Source organism: Amblyraja radiata, chromosome 9 (genome assembly GCF_010909765.2).
Source record: "Amblyraja radiata isolate CabotCenter1 chromosome 9, sAmbRad1.1.pri, whole genome shotgun sequence".
NCBI lineage: Eukaryota > Metazoa > Chordata > Chondrichthyes > Rajiformes > Rajidae > Amblyraja > Amblyraja radiata.
In genome coordinates this window covers 289,853-302,999 of record NC_045964.1, presented here as the reverse complement: position 1 = coordinate 302,999, position 13,147 = coordinate 289,853, and the positions used below count along the sequence as shown (strand labels likewise).

Sequence of the window (13,147 nt, the reverse complement as noted above, 5' to 3'; positions counted from 1 at the left end):
AAATGAAACATATCCTGGTCTTTTCTTGCTTCCAGTTCCTGCCCCCCTTACAATCAGTCTGAAGAAGCGTCCCGACCTGAAATGCCACCTATGCATATGTGGGAAGGAACTGCAGATGCTGGTTTACAGCGTCAATAGATATAGTGCTGGAGTAACTCAGCGGGTCAGGCAGCATCTCTGGAGAAAAGGAATAGGTGACATTTTGGGTCAATGGCCCTCTCAGTCAAGTGTTTATTTTCTCCGGAGATGCTGCCTGACCCTGTGAGTTACCCCAGCATTTTGTGTCACCTGTACTTGTTCACTGGAGATGGTGCCTGGCCCGATGAGTTGCTTCTGTGTTAGGTTTAGGAGCCCTGTTTGCAGCAGCAGTGACCATGCAGGAAGGTCAATATCTTCGGCAATGTACAACGCTCCCAATACTGGGATGTGGACATCAGGGGAATTCCAGGCTGCTCACATCAGCAGTGAGTTAGTCAGTCGCAGCAGAGCCAGCTCAGGGCCATTAAATCATCACACATTCCCAGCGCCTCTCCCAAGCTCCAGAACAAAGCTTTATAACTCCGGCATCATTTGTTTAGTTTAGTTTAGAGAGACAGTTCCCACCAAGTCCGCACCAACCAGTGATCCCCGTACACTAGCACTATCCTACACACTAGGGACAATTTACAATTTTTACCAAAGCCAATTAACCTACAAACTTGCACATCAATGGAGTGTGGGAGGAAACCGGAGCACCCGGAGAAAACCCACGTGGTCACAGGGAGAAGGTACAAACTCCGTACTGACAGTACCCATAGTCATAGAAACATAGAAAATAGGTGCAGGAGGGGGCCATTCGGCCCTTCGAGTCAGCATCGCCATTCAATGTGATCATGGCTGATCGTCCCCTATCAATAACCCGTGCCTGCCTTCTCCCCGTATCCCTTGACTCCACTAGCCCCTAGAGCTCTATCTAACTCTCTCTTAAACCCATCCAGTGACTTGGCCTCCACTGCCCTCTGTGGCAGGGAATTCCACAAATTCACAATTCTCTGGGTGAAATTTTTTTTTCTCACCTCAGTCTTAAATGACCTCCCCTTTATTCTAAGACTGTGGCCCCTGGTTCTGGACTCGCCCAACATTGGGAACATTTTTCCTGCATCTAGCTTGTCCAGTCCTTCTATAATTTTATATAGTCAGGATGGAACCCGGATCTCTGGCGCTGAGAGATAGCAATACTGCTGAGCTTTTATAAAATGTTATACAAGTGATTTCTGGACTGAGAGAATAGAAAAACCAATCCCTTATTGCAGTGGATAAATGTTCCAAATACTACAGACAAGCTGGCTCCTGCTCTATATAACATGCATTTGGTTATTAGAGTACTAATGCACACCAGACTTGGGGGAATCCCAGCTGGGAACAGCAGCAAGCCTAGCTAGCTTTCCTGGATCAAAGCCAGGTACTTTGACTATAGGAACTGCAACTCCAAACATTTCTGGCAGTCACTACACACACTCGACTGAGTCATTCCAGGAACAACCTACTCATTCCTATGCACCGCTGTTTACACGGGACAATGTTCACACAATGCTAATAAATGTTGATATCATTAGTTTTGTCTAGTGTCAGGTGTGCCGAGGTTGTTGCGTGCTAACCAGTCAGCAGAAAGACAATACATGATTGTAATCAAGCCACCCACAGTGTACAGATGTGCAGGAAGGAACTGCAGATGCTGGTGTAAACCGAAGATAGACACAAAATGCTGGAGTAACTCAGCGGGACAGGCAGCATCTCTGGAGAGAAGAAACGGAACTAGGCCGTGTCGCAGAGACAAAGCGATAGCACTGTAAGGAGAGAGAGAAGGGGGCTCACCGGCTACCAACCACCGCCCACGTTGCACCAAGGTGTGTGGATCGCGGATCGGCCTCTACAGACATCTGCAGACCCTATGGAGAGGAGAGGACAGTCATAGGGACTGCCGACCGACTGACTGACTGACTGAGAGAAGGAATAGGTGTCTACTCTATAGTCTGAAGAAGGGTCTTGACCTGAAATGTCACCCTAGTCCTTCCTTCACACAGTGTACAGATACACGATAAAGAGGATAACATAGTGACGTTTAGTGCAAGATACAATCCATTGAAGTCCATTGGATTCAAGACAGTCCAAGGGTCTCCAATGAGGTAGACATTTGAGCTACAAGGCCTGGGAATGGGGTCAGGAATCGGCCAGCTGACCTATCCATCCAGCCCACTCTGCCCTTTAGCTTGTTCATGGTTTGATCTACATCAGAGGGGCAGCACGGTGGTGCGGAGCGGGACACTTGCTGCCTCATAGCACCAGACATCCAGCTTCCATCCTGACCACGGGCGCTTACTGCACACAGTTTGCACTTTCTCCCAAAAAACAGCGTGGGTTTTCCCCGGGTGCTCCCACACTCCAAAGATGTACAGGTTTGTAGGTTAATTGACTTTGGTAAAATTGTAAATTTGTATGCTGGAGATACTGTAGACAGATTCTTGATCAGTACGGTGTCAGGGGTTATGAGGAGAAGGCAGCAGAATGGGGTTGAGAGGGAGAGATAGATCAGCCGTGATTGAATGGCGGAGTAGACGATGGGCCCAATGGCCTAACCATGCTCCTATCACATGAACTAATGATACTGCAAGTGTACGGGGTGATTGCTGGTTGGTGCAGACTCGGTTGGCTGAAGGGCCTGTTTCTGTGCTGTAACTCTAAACTGCACTAAAGAGTGCGAATGAAAAGAGAGCATCCAAATAGGGACATTATTACCTTGCAGCAGACATGGGATAGGAGGTGAAAGGAAAGGTGGAGTGGGTCAGTGTGCCAGACGCTGGAGCAGGTCGGGCTGGAAGCAACCTGATGATTATCTGATGGCGGAGCTGGCTCGAAGGGCCGAATGGCCTACTCCTGCACCTATTGTCGACTATGGTCCTACAGGGTATTATTTTTAACATGATAACTGCGGTGCAGATTTTGACCAGGATGCCAAGTAGCCACTATGTTTGAGCATATTATCAAACAAGATCTTTGCAAACCTTGACATTTATTTCACACATTTGATGTGAACATGGATTAGGAGCCCAGAAGACCATAAGACAGAAGAGCAGAATTAGGCCATTCGGCCCATCAAGTCTACTCTGCTATTTGATCACGGCTGATCTATCTTTCCCTCTCAACTCCATTCTCCTGCCTTCTCCCCATAACCCCTGACACCCGTACTAATCAAAATTTGTCAATCTCCGTTTACTAAGTACCCATTGACTTGGCCTCCACTGCCGTCTGTGGCAATGATTTCCACAGATTCACCACCCAAGGCAGTACATTGAAGTGTTCTGATAGTGTGGAGCAGTTTAGTTTAGTTTAGAGATACAGCATATAAACAGGCCCTTCGGCCCACCGAGCCTGCGCCGACCAGCGGTCCCCGCACATTAACACAATCCTACACTTATACCATGCCAATTAACCTACAAACCTCACAGGGAGAATGTACAAATTCCGTACAGACAGCGCCCGTAGTCGGGATCGAACCCTTGGTCTCCGGCGCTGCAAGCGCTGTACAGCAGCAACTCTACCGCTGCGCCACCGCGCCGACCAGTTATTCCCGAGGGAAAGGGGAATCGAGTCTGTTGTTCTTTGGTGGGGTTGGGGTTTGTGTTGATTTTCTAAAGGGAGCGGGAACAATGTCCAAGGGGGAAGAAAATGACTCGTGCTGTCACGCACAGCAGTGGTCGGCAAAAACGGGATGTTCTGCATTTTGATGGGAACTTGGTCAGGTTGGGAGGTGAATCAGCATTAGTCCATTGTCCACTGTCAAAGGAGAGCTGAACAGAAAGCTTTTCATGTGACCATAAACCAAACAAACTAAAATAAATTAAGACTGGAAAAAAAGCACGGATTCAAGACAATGCCCTTGAGGGGAGACATTGTCTTGTGACATGGAAGAGTGGATCACCAACTGCATTCAGCAGATAAGCAGGATTAGAGACTGTGGACATAGCCCAGACCATTACACAAACCAACCTCCCTTCCATTGACTCCATCTACACCTCACGCTGCCTCAGCAAGGCCAGCAGCATCATCAAGGACCAGTCTCACCCTGGTCAGTCCCTCTTCTCCCCTCTCCCATCAGGCAAGAGGTACAGAAGTGTGAAAAAGCACACCTCCAGATTCAGGGACAACAAGACTGTGGATGAAGGAACTGCAGATGCTGGTGATCAGTCTGAAGAAGGGTCTCGACCCGAAACGTCACCCATTCCTTCTCCCCACAGATGCTGCCTGTCCCGTTGAGTTACTCCAGCATTTTGTGTCAAGAGTTGTTACGAGACTAGCAGGTAAGGTGTAAAAATAAATAGCAGAGAACACTCAAAAGCCACAACTCCAATCAGCTTACGGCTTAAGATCTCAACAGACCAAAGACATTTCTCCTAAGCCCTCCGTTATGTTGGTGTGAGATGAGCATTGCACCATGTTTGAGATAAGTCCACGGCATTTTCATGATGTACTGTTACCAAAAATACAACATATGTGCACAGTGAGTGCTTTGCCCTTGTGCTGCAGTCAGGATAGGTGCGGCTTAACATCAAAGCCAGTGGCTGGCCCGAACTGCAGGAGTCATCACTCACAGCTGAAGCCTTAACACCCCTTCCACATGTCATATATACGCCTGCCACTGGTGAGACAGCAACATCACTTTACACACAAGCTCGACACACGCATCCAATTCAATGAATTCGCTATGATCTGTGAAGGGGGGGCACGGTGGCGCAGAGGTAGAGTTGCTGCCCCACAGCGCTAGAGACCCGGGTTTGATCCCGACTACGGGTGCTGTCTGTACAGAGTTTGTACGTTCACCCCATGACCTGCGTGGGTTTTCTCCGAGATCTTCGGTTTCCTCCCACACTCCAAAGACGTACAGGTTTGTTGGTAAATTGGCTTGGTATAAATGTGAATTGTCCCTAGTGTGTGTAGGACTAATGTTAATGTGCGCGGTTTGTTGGTCGGTGCGGACTCGGTGGGCTGTTTCTGCACTGTATCTCCAAACTAAAGTAAATGGTCTCAACCCAAAACTTCACCCATTCCTCCAATCCAGAGATGCTGCCTGTCCCGCTGAGTTACTCAGTCTATCTTCAATGAAATCCAAGGTGGTGGGTGTATGGAACAAGCTGCCGGATGAGGTAGTTGAGGAAGGGTCTATCAGCACATTTAAGAAACATTTGGACAGGTACATGGATAGGTTTAGAGAGATATGGGCCAAATGCAGGCAGGTGGGGCTTGTGTAGATGGGACATGTTCGTCAGGGTGGGCAAGATGGGCCGAAGGGCCTGTTTCAATGCTGTATGACTCGCAGAAACCGGGCTAAAAAATAGGCTAGAGATTACATTTCAATAAGTTGCATTAATTTAGTTTAGTTTAGAAAAACACAGCATGGAAACAGGCCCTTCGGCCCACCGAGTCCGCACCAACCAGCGATCCCCGCACATTAACACTATCCTACACACACCGGGGGCAATTTTCACTTACACCAAGCCAATTAACCTACAATCCTGCACGTCTTTGGAATGTGGGAGGAAACTGAAGATCCCGGAGAAAACCCACGTGGTCACGGGGAGAACGTACAAACTCCGCAACTTCTCAATTCAAGAGCTGCACTTTCCGCTGATAGTGACTGACAAAATTATTCCAAGTGTTGAGAATCAACCTTCTGTTCTGGAAAGCATCATAGATTTGGGGACTGTTTCTTCATTAACAGTATTCAGTGTCATTTCATCCTAACCCCATTGGAGTTAGGGGGAACAAGTCCCTTACTCATTCATAGTCACGTTTTCAAAATGAGATACACAAAGTTAAAAAAAAATTCCCAAACAAGAAAGTTATTAAAAACCTGCCCTCTCTCAACTAGATATAGTCTTGGGATTGACCAAAGAAAAGATTGATCACCAACAGTTCAGTTTAGTTTAGAGATACAGCATGGAAACAGGCCCTTCGGCCCACCGATTCTGTGCTGACCAGCGATCCCCACACATTAACACTATCCTACACATACTACGGACAACTTTCACTTATACCAAGCCAACATTAACGTACAAACCTGTACGTCTTTGGAGTGTGGGAGGAAACCGAAGATCTCGGAGGAAACCCAGGCACGCGGTCACGGGGAGAACGTACAAACTCCGTACAGACAGCACCCACAGTCAGGATGGAACCCGGGCCTTTGACGCTGTAAGGCAACAACTCTACCGCTGCGCCCAGCTCTACTGGATAGTGGTTTGTATACAGAAAATGTGGAATTGTACATTAAAACTTAATGAAGCAAATATGGACCCTATCCAGTCATCTTTGTACGATCAGTAAAAGATTCACTCTCACATGAAATTTTCTTGTTGGCAAATATAAGTAACAAGACCAGCAAGAACAAAAAGCAAAGGAAATTCAAAAGTCGCCATGTGTAGGCAGGAACTGCAGATGCTGGTTTGCAGCGTAAATAGACATAAAACGCTGGAGTAACTCAGCGGGACAGGCAGCATCTCTGCGTAAGAATGGGTAACGTTTCGGGTCGAGATCCCAGTTCTCCGACCTGTCTGACTGTCCTTCTGATTCAATTTTATCTTTGTATGCTTTGTTGTCACCTTCCCCTGGCTAACAATGATTCTACATTTTCCTTGAGCTCATCCCCTTTAATATCTCGCTTTCACACCTCGCCCTTCCATATCTCTGCGTCTCCCTGTCCCCTGACTCTCAGTTTGAAGAAGGGTCCCGATCCGAAACGTCACGCATTCCTTCCATTCGGTGATGCTGCCTGTCCCGCTGAGTTACTCCAGCATTTTGTGTCCATCTTCCATTCAGAAGTCACCACTCCAATCAGCCTATGGCTTAAGATCTCAACAGACAAAAGACATTCTCCCAAGCATCAGTCTGAAGAAGGGTCTCGACCCGAAACCTCACCTATTCCTTCCCTCCGTAGATGCTGCCTCACCCGCTGAGTTTCTCCAGCATTTTTTGTCTACCTTCAATTCTTCCAGCATCTTTCTTAAACATTTCTCGCCAGCACAATGTGACATTGGCCTGAGGTGACCATTGAACCAGGTTTTAGATAAGTCCACGGCATTTGCAGGACACACTCACACCAAATAACACAGCACTTCTACACAATGTAGGTTGCTTTGATAAGAAATACAACCTCACCTGAAGACTTTGCCATCAAGACACAACATATCCTCTGTTCAAGCTGCTGAAATGAGGCAATAACTAGAACCTGTGAAACGAGATGTTGATCTGTTAGGGAGTTTCCTGGGCGGGTTCAGTTCCCGGTAGACAGGGGACAGCCAGCGATAAAACTCCCAGAAAAAACTATTTGGGGAAAGTTCCCGCACAGCAGACATGCTGTCTTCTGCTATTTCAACCTCAAACTGCAAAACTATCGTTACACTTCAGTAACATGTTCAGACTTCTTCACAACGGTCTCGACTCAAAACGTCACCCATTCCTTCTCTTCATCGATGCTGAGTTTTGTGTCTATCTTCGATTTAAACCAGCATCTGCAGTTCTTTCCTACACATTTGATATCTCAAGCCTGCCCCGCCATTCAACATGATAATGGCTGAGTTAAAAGCTGACACAAAGTGCTGGAGTAACTCGGCAGTCCAGTCTGCAGATGGGTCCCTACCCAAAACGACACCCATTCTTTTTCTCCAGAGATGCTGCCTGACCCATTGAGTTACTCCGCTTGTTGTGTCTCTAACAATGGCTGATCTGCCCAAGACCTCACCTCCCCTTCTGTGCCAATCCCTCCTGTTAGTTTAGTTCAGAGATACAGCTTTGAAAAAGGCCCATCAGTCCACACTGACCATCAACCAACACTAATTCTGCACATTCCATACACACTAGGGGCAGTTTACAGAAGCCAATTAACCTACAAACCCGCACGTCATTGAGATCTGAGAGGAATCCGGAGGAAACCCACACGGTCACGGGGAGAACGTGCAGACTCCACACAATCAGCATCCGAGGTCTGTGAGGTAGCGGCTCTACCAGCTGCGCCAACGTGCCGCCCTGTCATATCTCTGATCTTTCAAAAATGTATCTACATCCTCATTGAATACCCTCTGTCTTCCAGTCCGCATGTCAGGGGTTGTAGGGAGAAGGCAGGGAAATGGCGTTGAGAGGTGAGAGATAGATCAGCCATGATTGAATGGTGGGGTAGACTTGATGGGCCGAATGGCCTAATTATGCTCCTATCACTGATGAACATAACTCTCTGGAGTGGAGATTTCCAGAGCTCCGTCATCCTCAGTGAGAGCTTCCCGCACATCTCCGTTTTATATGACAGCCCCATTCGTGTAGCCATGATCCCTTGTTCAAGATTCTCCCATTAATGGAACGATCTCCACACCTGCCATTCCTCCTTTCAGCATCGTCACTCGTTCTTGAGCGGCACGGTGGCGCAGCGGTAGAGTTACTGCCTTACAGCGCTTACGGCGCCAGAGACCCGGGTTCGATCCTGACAACAGGTGCTGTCTGTACGGAGTTTGCATGTTCTCCCCATGACCTCGTGGGTTTCCTCCGAGCTCTCCGGTTTCCTGCCACACTCCAAAGACGTGCAGGTTTGTAGGTTAATTGGCTTGGTGAATGTAAATTGTCCCTGGTGTACGATTGTGGTAATGTTAGGGGGTCGCTGGTCAGCATGGACTCGGTGGGCCGAAGGGCCTGTTTCCTCGCTGTATCTCGAAACGCTGCATCTTTAACCAAATTTCAAAGAAAACCCAATCTCCAGAGAGAGCCACGATTAATAAACAAGTGATCCAAGTATCACATTAAAGAGACCAGTTGAGGTTCGGATCACAACTGAGGGATCTCAGACCAATCCTGCATAACATATTATTTGGCAGAGATAACAACATTAAAAACCAAGGCGTAATAGAAGGTCAAATACCACAATATAATCCAGTCATTCTCTTTAGTACTTTGACATTCAAACTATTTCCACCACATTTGCTTAAAGAAGGGTTCCGACCCAAAACGTCACCTATTACTTTTCTCCAGGGATGCTGCCTGACCCGCTGAATTACTCCAGCATTTTGTGTCTACACTTGCTTACAATCTATACACTGTGGATGGCTCATTTGTAATCATGTATTGTCTTTCCGCTGACTGGTTAGCACGCAACAAAAGGCTTTTCACTGTACCTCGGTACATGTGACAATGAACCAAACTAACTAAATCGCCAAACTTGTTAGTGTTAAAAGGGTAACTTAACGTGCCCATAAATTCCATATGGCCACACTGTGGGTGAAAGTTAACAAGTCCAGAACAATGTCACAATTCATAGCTTTTAGGACAATTTGAGAAATCTCTCTCCGAAAGAGACTTTCTCATCGGTGGATGCAAATATGCATTTGACAGCACAGCAATTCACTGACAAAATTTTCTACAGCAACTTATTAAAGCCTCTCGGCAAAATGTACAGTCTTATTATTCGTTGCAAATGTAGATTATTTGGCCCCTTGACCAACCAAGTTTAATAACTAGATTCCTTCATGCTCATACATCAGACATGCTCATTGAATACCCTCTGTCCTCCAGTCTGCAAACGTCTCTGGAGCAGAGAATGCCAGCGCTCCATCATCCACTGAGAGCGATTGCCGCACATCTCAGTTTGGGCGCCACGGTGGCATAGTTGCTGCCTCACAGTGCCAGAGTCCTGGGTTAAATCCTGGCTACGGTTGCTGGCTGAGCGGAGTTTGTACGTTTCTTCTTGTGACCAGGTGGGTTTTCTCTGGGTGCTCCGGTTTCCTCCCACACGCCAAAGGAGTACAGGTCTGTGGGTTAATTGGTTTGGTAAAATTTGGAAATTGCCCCTAGTGTGTGTAGGGTAGTGTTAGTGTGCGGGAATCACTGGTTGGTGCGGAGTCGGTGGGCCAAAGTCACTAAACTAAAAGCCCTGTCCCACTGTACGAGTTCATTCCAAGAGCTCTCCCGAGTTTGCCCTGATTCGAACTCGGAGATTTACGGTAATGGCCGCTCGTCGGTACTCGGGGCTCTCGTGGACATTTTTCAACATGTTGAAAAATCTTCACGAGTCTTCGCATGATTACCTGCCGTTAGCGAGTCTTCCTGAGTACCTGCCGTTAGCGTTACGAGCCGCTAAGAGACATTCCCGAGCCCCGACGTACCCGCTACGTTCATTCTCCGTGCTTACCACGAGTTTGATATTTTTTAAACTCGGGAGAGCTCTTGGAATGAATTCGTACAGTGGGACAGGGCTATAAATTAAACTAAAGGTAATGTTGAGGGAGACAGCTGTGTTGGAGAAGGCGGTGGGTTGCTTAACATCACACAAATGCAGGGAAATTCTGTTGGGCTGTTCTGGCTAAAATGAATGAATGAATGAATGAATGAATCTCTTTATTGTCATTGTACATGGTACAACAAAATTTAAAAGTCAATCCCACGGTGCGATTCACAAGAGCAATTTTAAATATATAAGAAAAGGTAAAAATATATACATATTAAAAAAAATGACAGATAAATAACAATAGCAGCTGAGGTAGAACCATTCAGTTGAATGTGAGTGTTATTTCTTATTTTGCATTGTTAAGTTCACGTATGGCTATGGGGTAGAAGCTGTCTCTGAGTCTGTTTGTGCGAGTTTTGAAAGACCTGTACCGTCTGCCAGAGGGCAGCAGGTGGAACAGGTTGTGTCCAGGGTGGGAAGGGTCCTTCAGGATGTTGGCTGCCCTGCCAAGGCAGCGAGAGCTGAAGATGTCCTTCAGGGAGGGCAGTGGGCAGCCAGTGATTTTTTGTGCGGTGTTGATGACCCTTTGAAGGGCTCTCCTGTCCGCTGCAGAGCAGCTGGCATACCATGTGGTTATACAGTACGCCAGCACACTCTCGATGGAGCAGCGGTAGAAGGACACCAGCAGCTTCTCCTCCAGGTTGTTTTTCCTGAGGATCCTCAGAAAGTAGAGTCGCTGCTGGGCCTTCTTGACTGCTGTGGTGGTGTTTGTAGTCCAGGAGAGATCCTCCGTAATTTGTGTGCCCAGGAATCTGAAGTCTGAGACCCTTTCCACACAGTCCCCATTGATGAATAGGGGTTTGGGGGCTGCACTGTTCTTCCGGAAGTCTATGATAATTTCCTTTGTTTTTGTGGTGTTTAGGATGAGGTTGTTGTCTGAACACCACGCTGCCAGTCTTTGGACTTCCTCCCTGTAGGCTGTCTCATCTCCTCCTGAGATACGTCCAACCACAGTCGTGTCGTCCGCAAACTTGACGATGGTGTTGGTGGAGTGGGCGGGGGCACAATCGTGGGTGTAGAGGGCGTAGAGGAGGGGGCTCAACACACAGCCCTGTGGGGAGCCGGTGCTGAGTGTGATGGGGGTGGAGTGGTGATGGCCCAGTCTGATGGTCTGGGGGCGGTTAGACAGAAAGTCCTTGATCCAGAGGCAGATGGGTTGGGAGAGTCCTAAATCCATGAGTTTGGTGACCAGTCTGCTGGGGATGATGGTATTGAAGGCGGAGCAAAAGTCAATGAAAAGCATCCTCACATAGCTCCCCTGGTGTTCGAGGTGGGTCAGTGCAGTGTGAAGAGCAGTGGCGATGGCATCCTCAGTGGACCTATTTGCTCTGTAGGCAACCTGGTGTGGATGGAAGGTGGGCGGGAGGCTGGCTTTGATGTGCTGCTGGACCAGCCTCTCGAAACACTTCATGATGACTGGTGTGAGAGCGACCGGTCGGTAGTCGTTAAGGCCGCTGATAACAGGCTTTTTTGGTAGTGGGATGATTGTGGCAGACTTCAGGCACGGTGGGATGATGGATTTGGACAGGGACAGGTTGAAGATTTTCGTGAAGACCTCGGAGAGCTGGTCTGCACATTCCTTCAGAACCCTTCCTGTCACGCCATATACGCCAAATACGTCTACAATCATTTTTACGATGGTAATTTGGCATTGCTGTTAGTGGGAACTAGCTGTGGGCAAATCTACTGCTGTAATTCCCCCATATGAACGCCATCACACTTCAAAAATGACTTAATTAACAGTGAAACACTCTCATGTTTTACAGATATGGAAGGTGCCACACTAGAACAAGATTAACTCAGCACATTGACAAGGTCATTATTTGATTTGTCACCAGTAAAGGAACTCCTCAGAAGTCCCAAATGGTAGATCTCTGAAATTTGGTGTCATTTTAGATAAAAGCTCCAAGAAATATCCAAAGTGTACGTAGAGATACAGCACGGAAACAAGCCCTTCAGCCCACCAAGACCATGCCGACCACCGATCACACTTGTTCCATATTATCCCACTTTCTCATCCACTCCCACACTCTGAAGAAGGGTCTCGGCCCGAAACGTCACCCATTCCTTCTGTCCGGAAATGCTGCCTGTCCCACTGAGTTACTCCAGTATTTTGTGTCTATCTTCGGTGTAAACCAACATCTGCAGTTCCTTCCCACCCAGGGACAATTTACAATTTATACCTAAACCAATTAACCTACAAGTGTTCACGTATTTGGAGCGTAGAAGGAAACCGGAGCTCCTGGAGAAAACCCACGCGGTCACGGGGGAAGAACGTACAAACTATGGCAGCTCCCATAGTCAGGATTGAACTCGGATCTCTGACGCTGTCAGGGAGCAACTCTACCGCTGCGCCACCGTGCTGCCCCCAACCTGATGAGATTTTATAACAATCCGTTAATTTTGTCCCATCTTTGATTGCGGCTTTCCCCTCCCCCCATCACTGGGATGTTTTGTTGCTTAAGCCCCCTTGAATATATTAGCTTTAATGCGACTCATTTACAGAGTTTAGCAGGGTATGGAAATACGGACATTTCTGAGAACACTCAGCAAGCCAGTCAGCATCTAAGGAAAGTGAACCGTAGATTATATTTTGGGTCAACATTTTTCATCAGAACAGTTCTAATGAAAGATGACTGATCTGAAGTAAATGCTGTCCTTCCACAGAGGCTGCCTGACCTACTGAATGTTTCCAGCATTTTCTCTTTCATCTTTTCCGTCTTTGCATTTTAAGCACTACTTTAAGGTAGAGTTGCTGCCTCACAGCGCCAGAGACCCGAGTTCGATCCTGACTACGGGTGTTGTCTGTACAGAGTTTGCACGTTCTCCCCGTGACCACGTGGGTTTTCT

At 47.5% G+C, this 13,147-nt stretch overlaps 1 protein-coding gene across 2 annotated transcripts in view; it reads right to left on the bottom strand.

Annotated features, from left to right (window-relative positions):
- The window catches only part of traf3 (TNF receptor associated factor 3), a 78,251-nt gene that overhangs the window by 33,365 nt on the left and 31,739 nt on the right, over positions 1-13,147 (bottom strand). The window contains exon 1 of one of the 2 annotated variants that reach the window (XM_033026479.1): positions 7,189-7,242. The exons of the other annotated variant lie outside the window; for it this stretch is intronic. The gene's annotated coding sequence lies outside the window, so the exon portion shown is untranslated. Of the gene's footprint in view, positions 1-7,188; positions 7,243-13,147 lie in introns of those variants that run through there. 2 annotated transcript variants of the gene reach the window in all.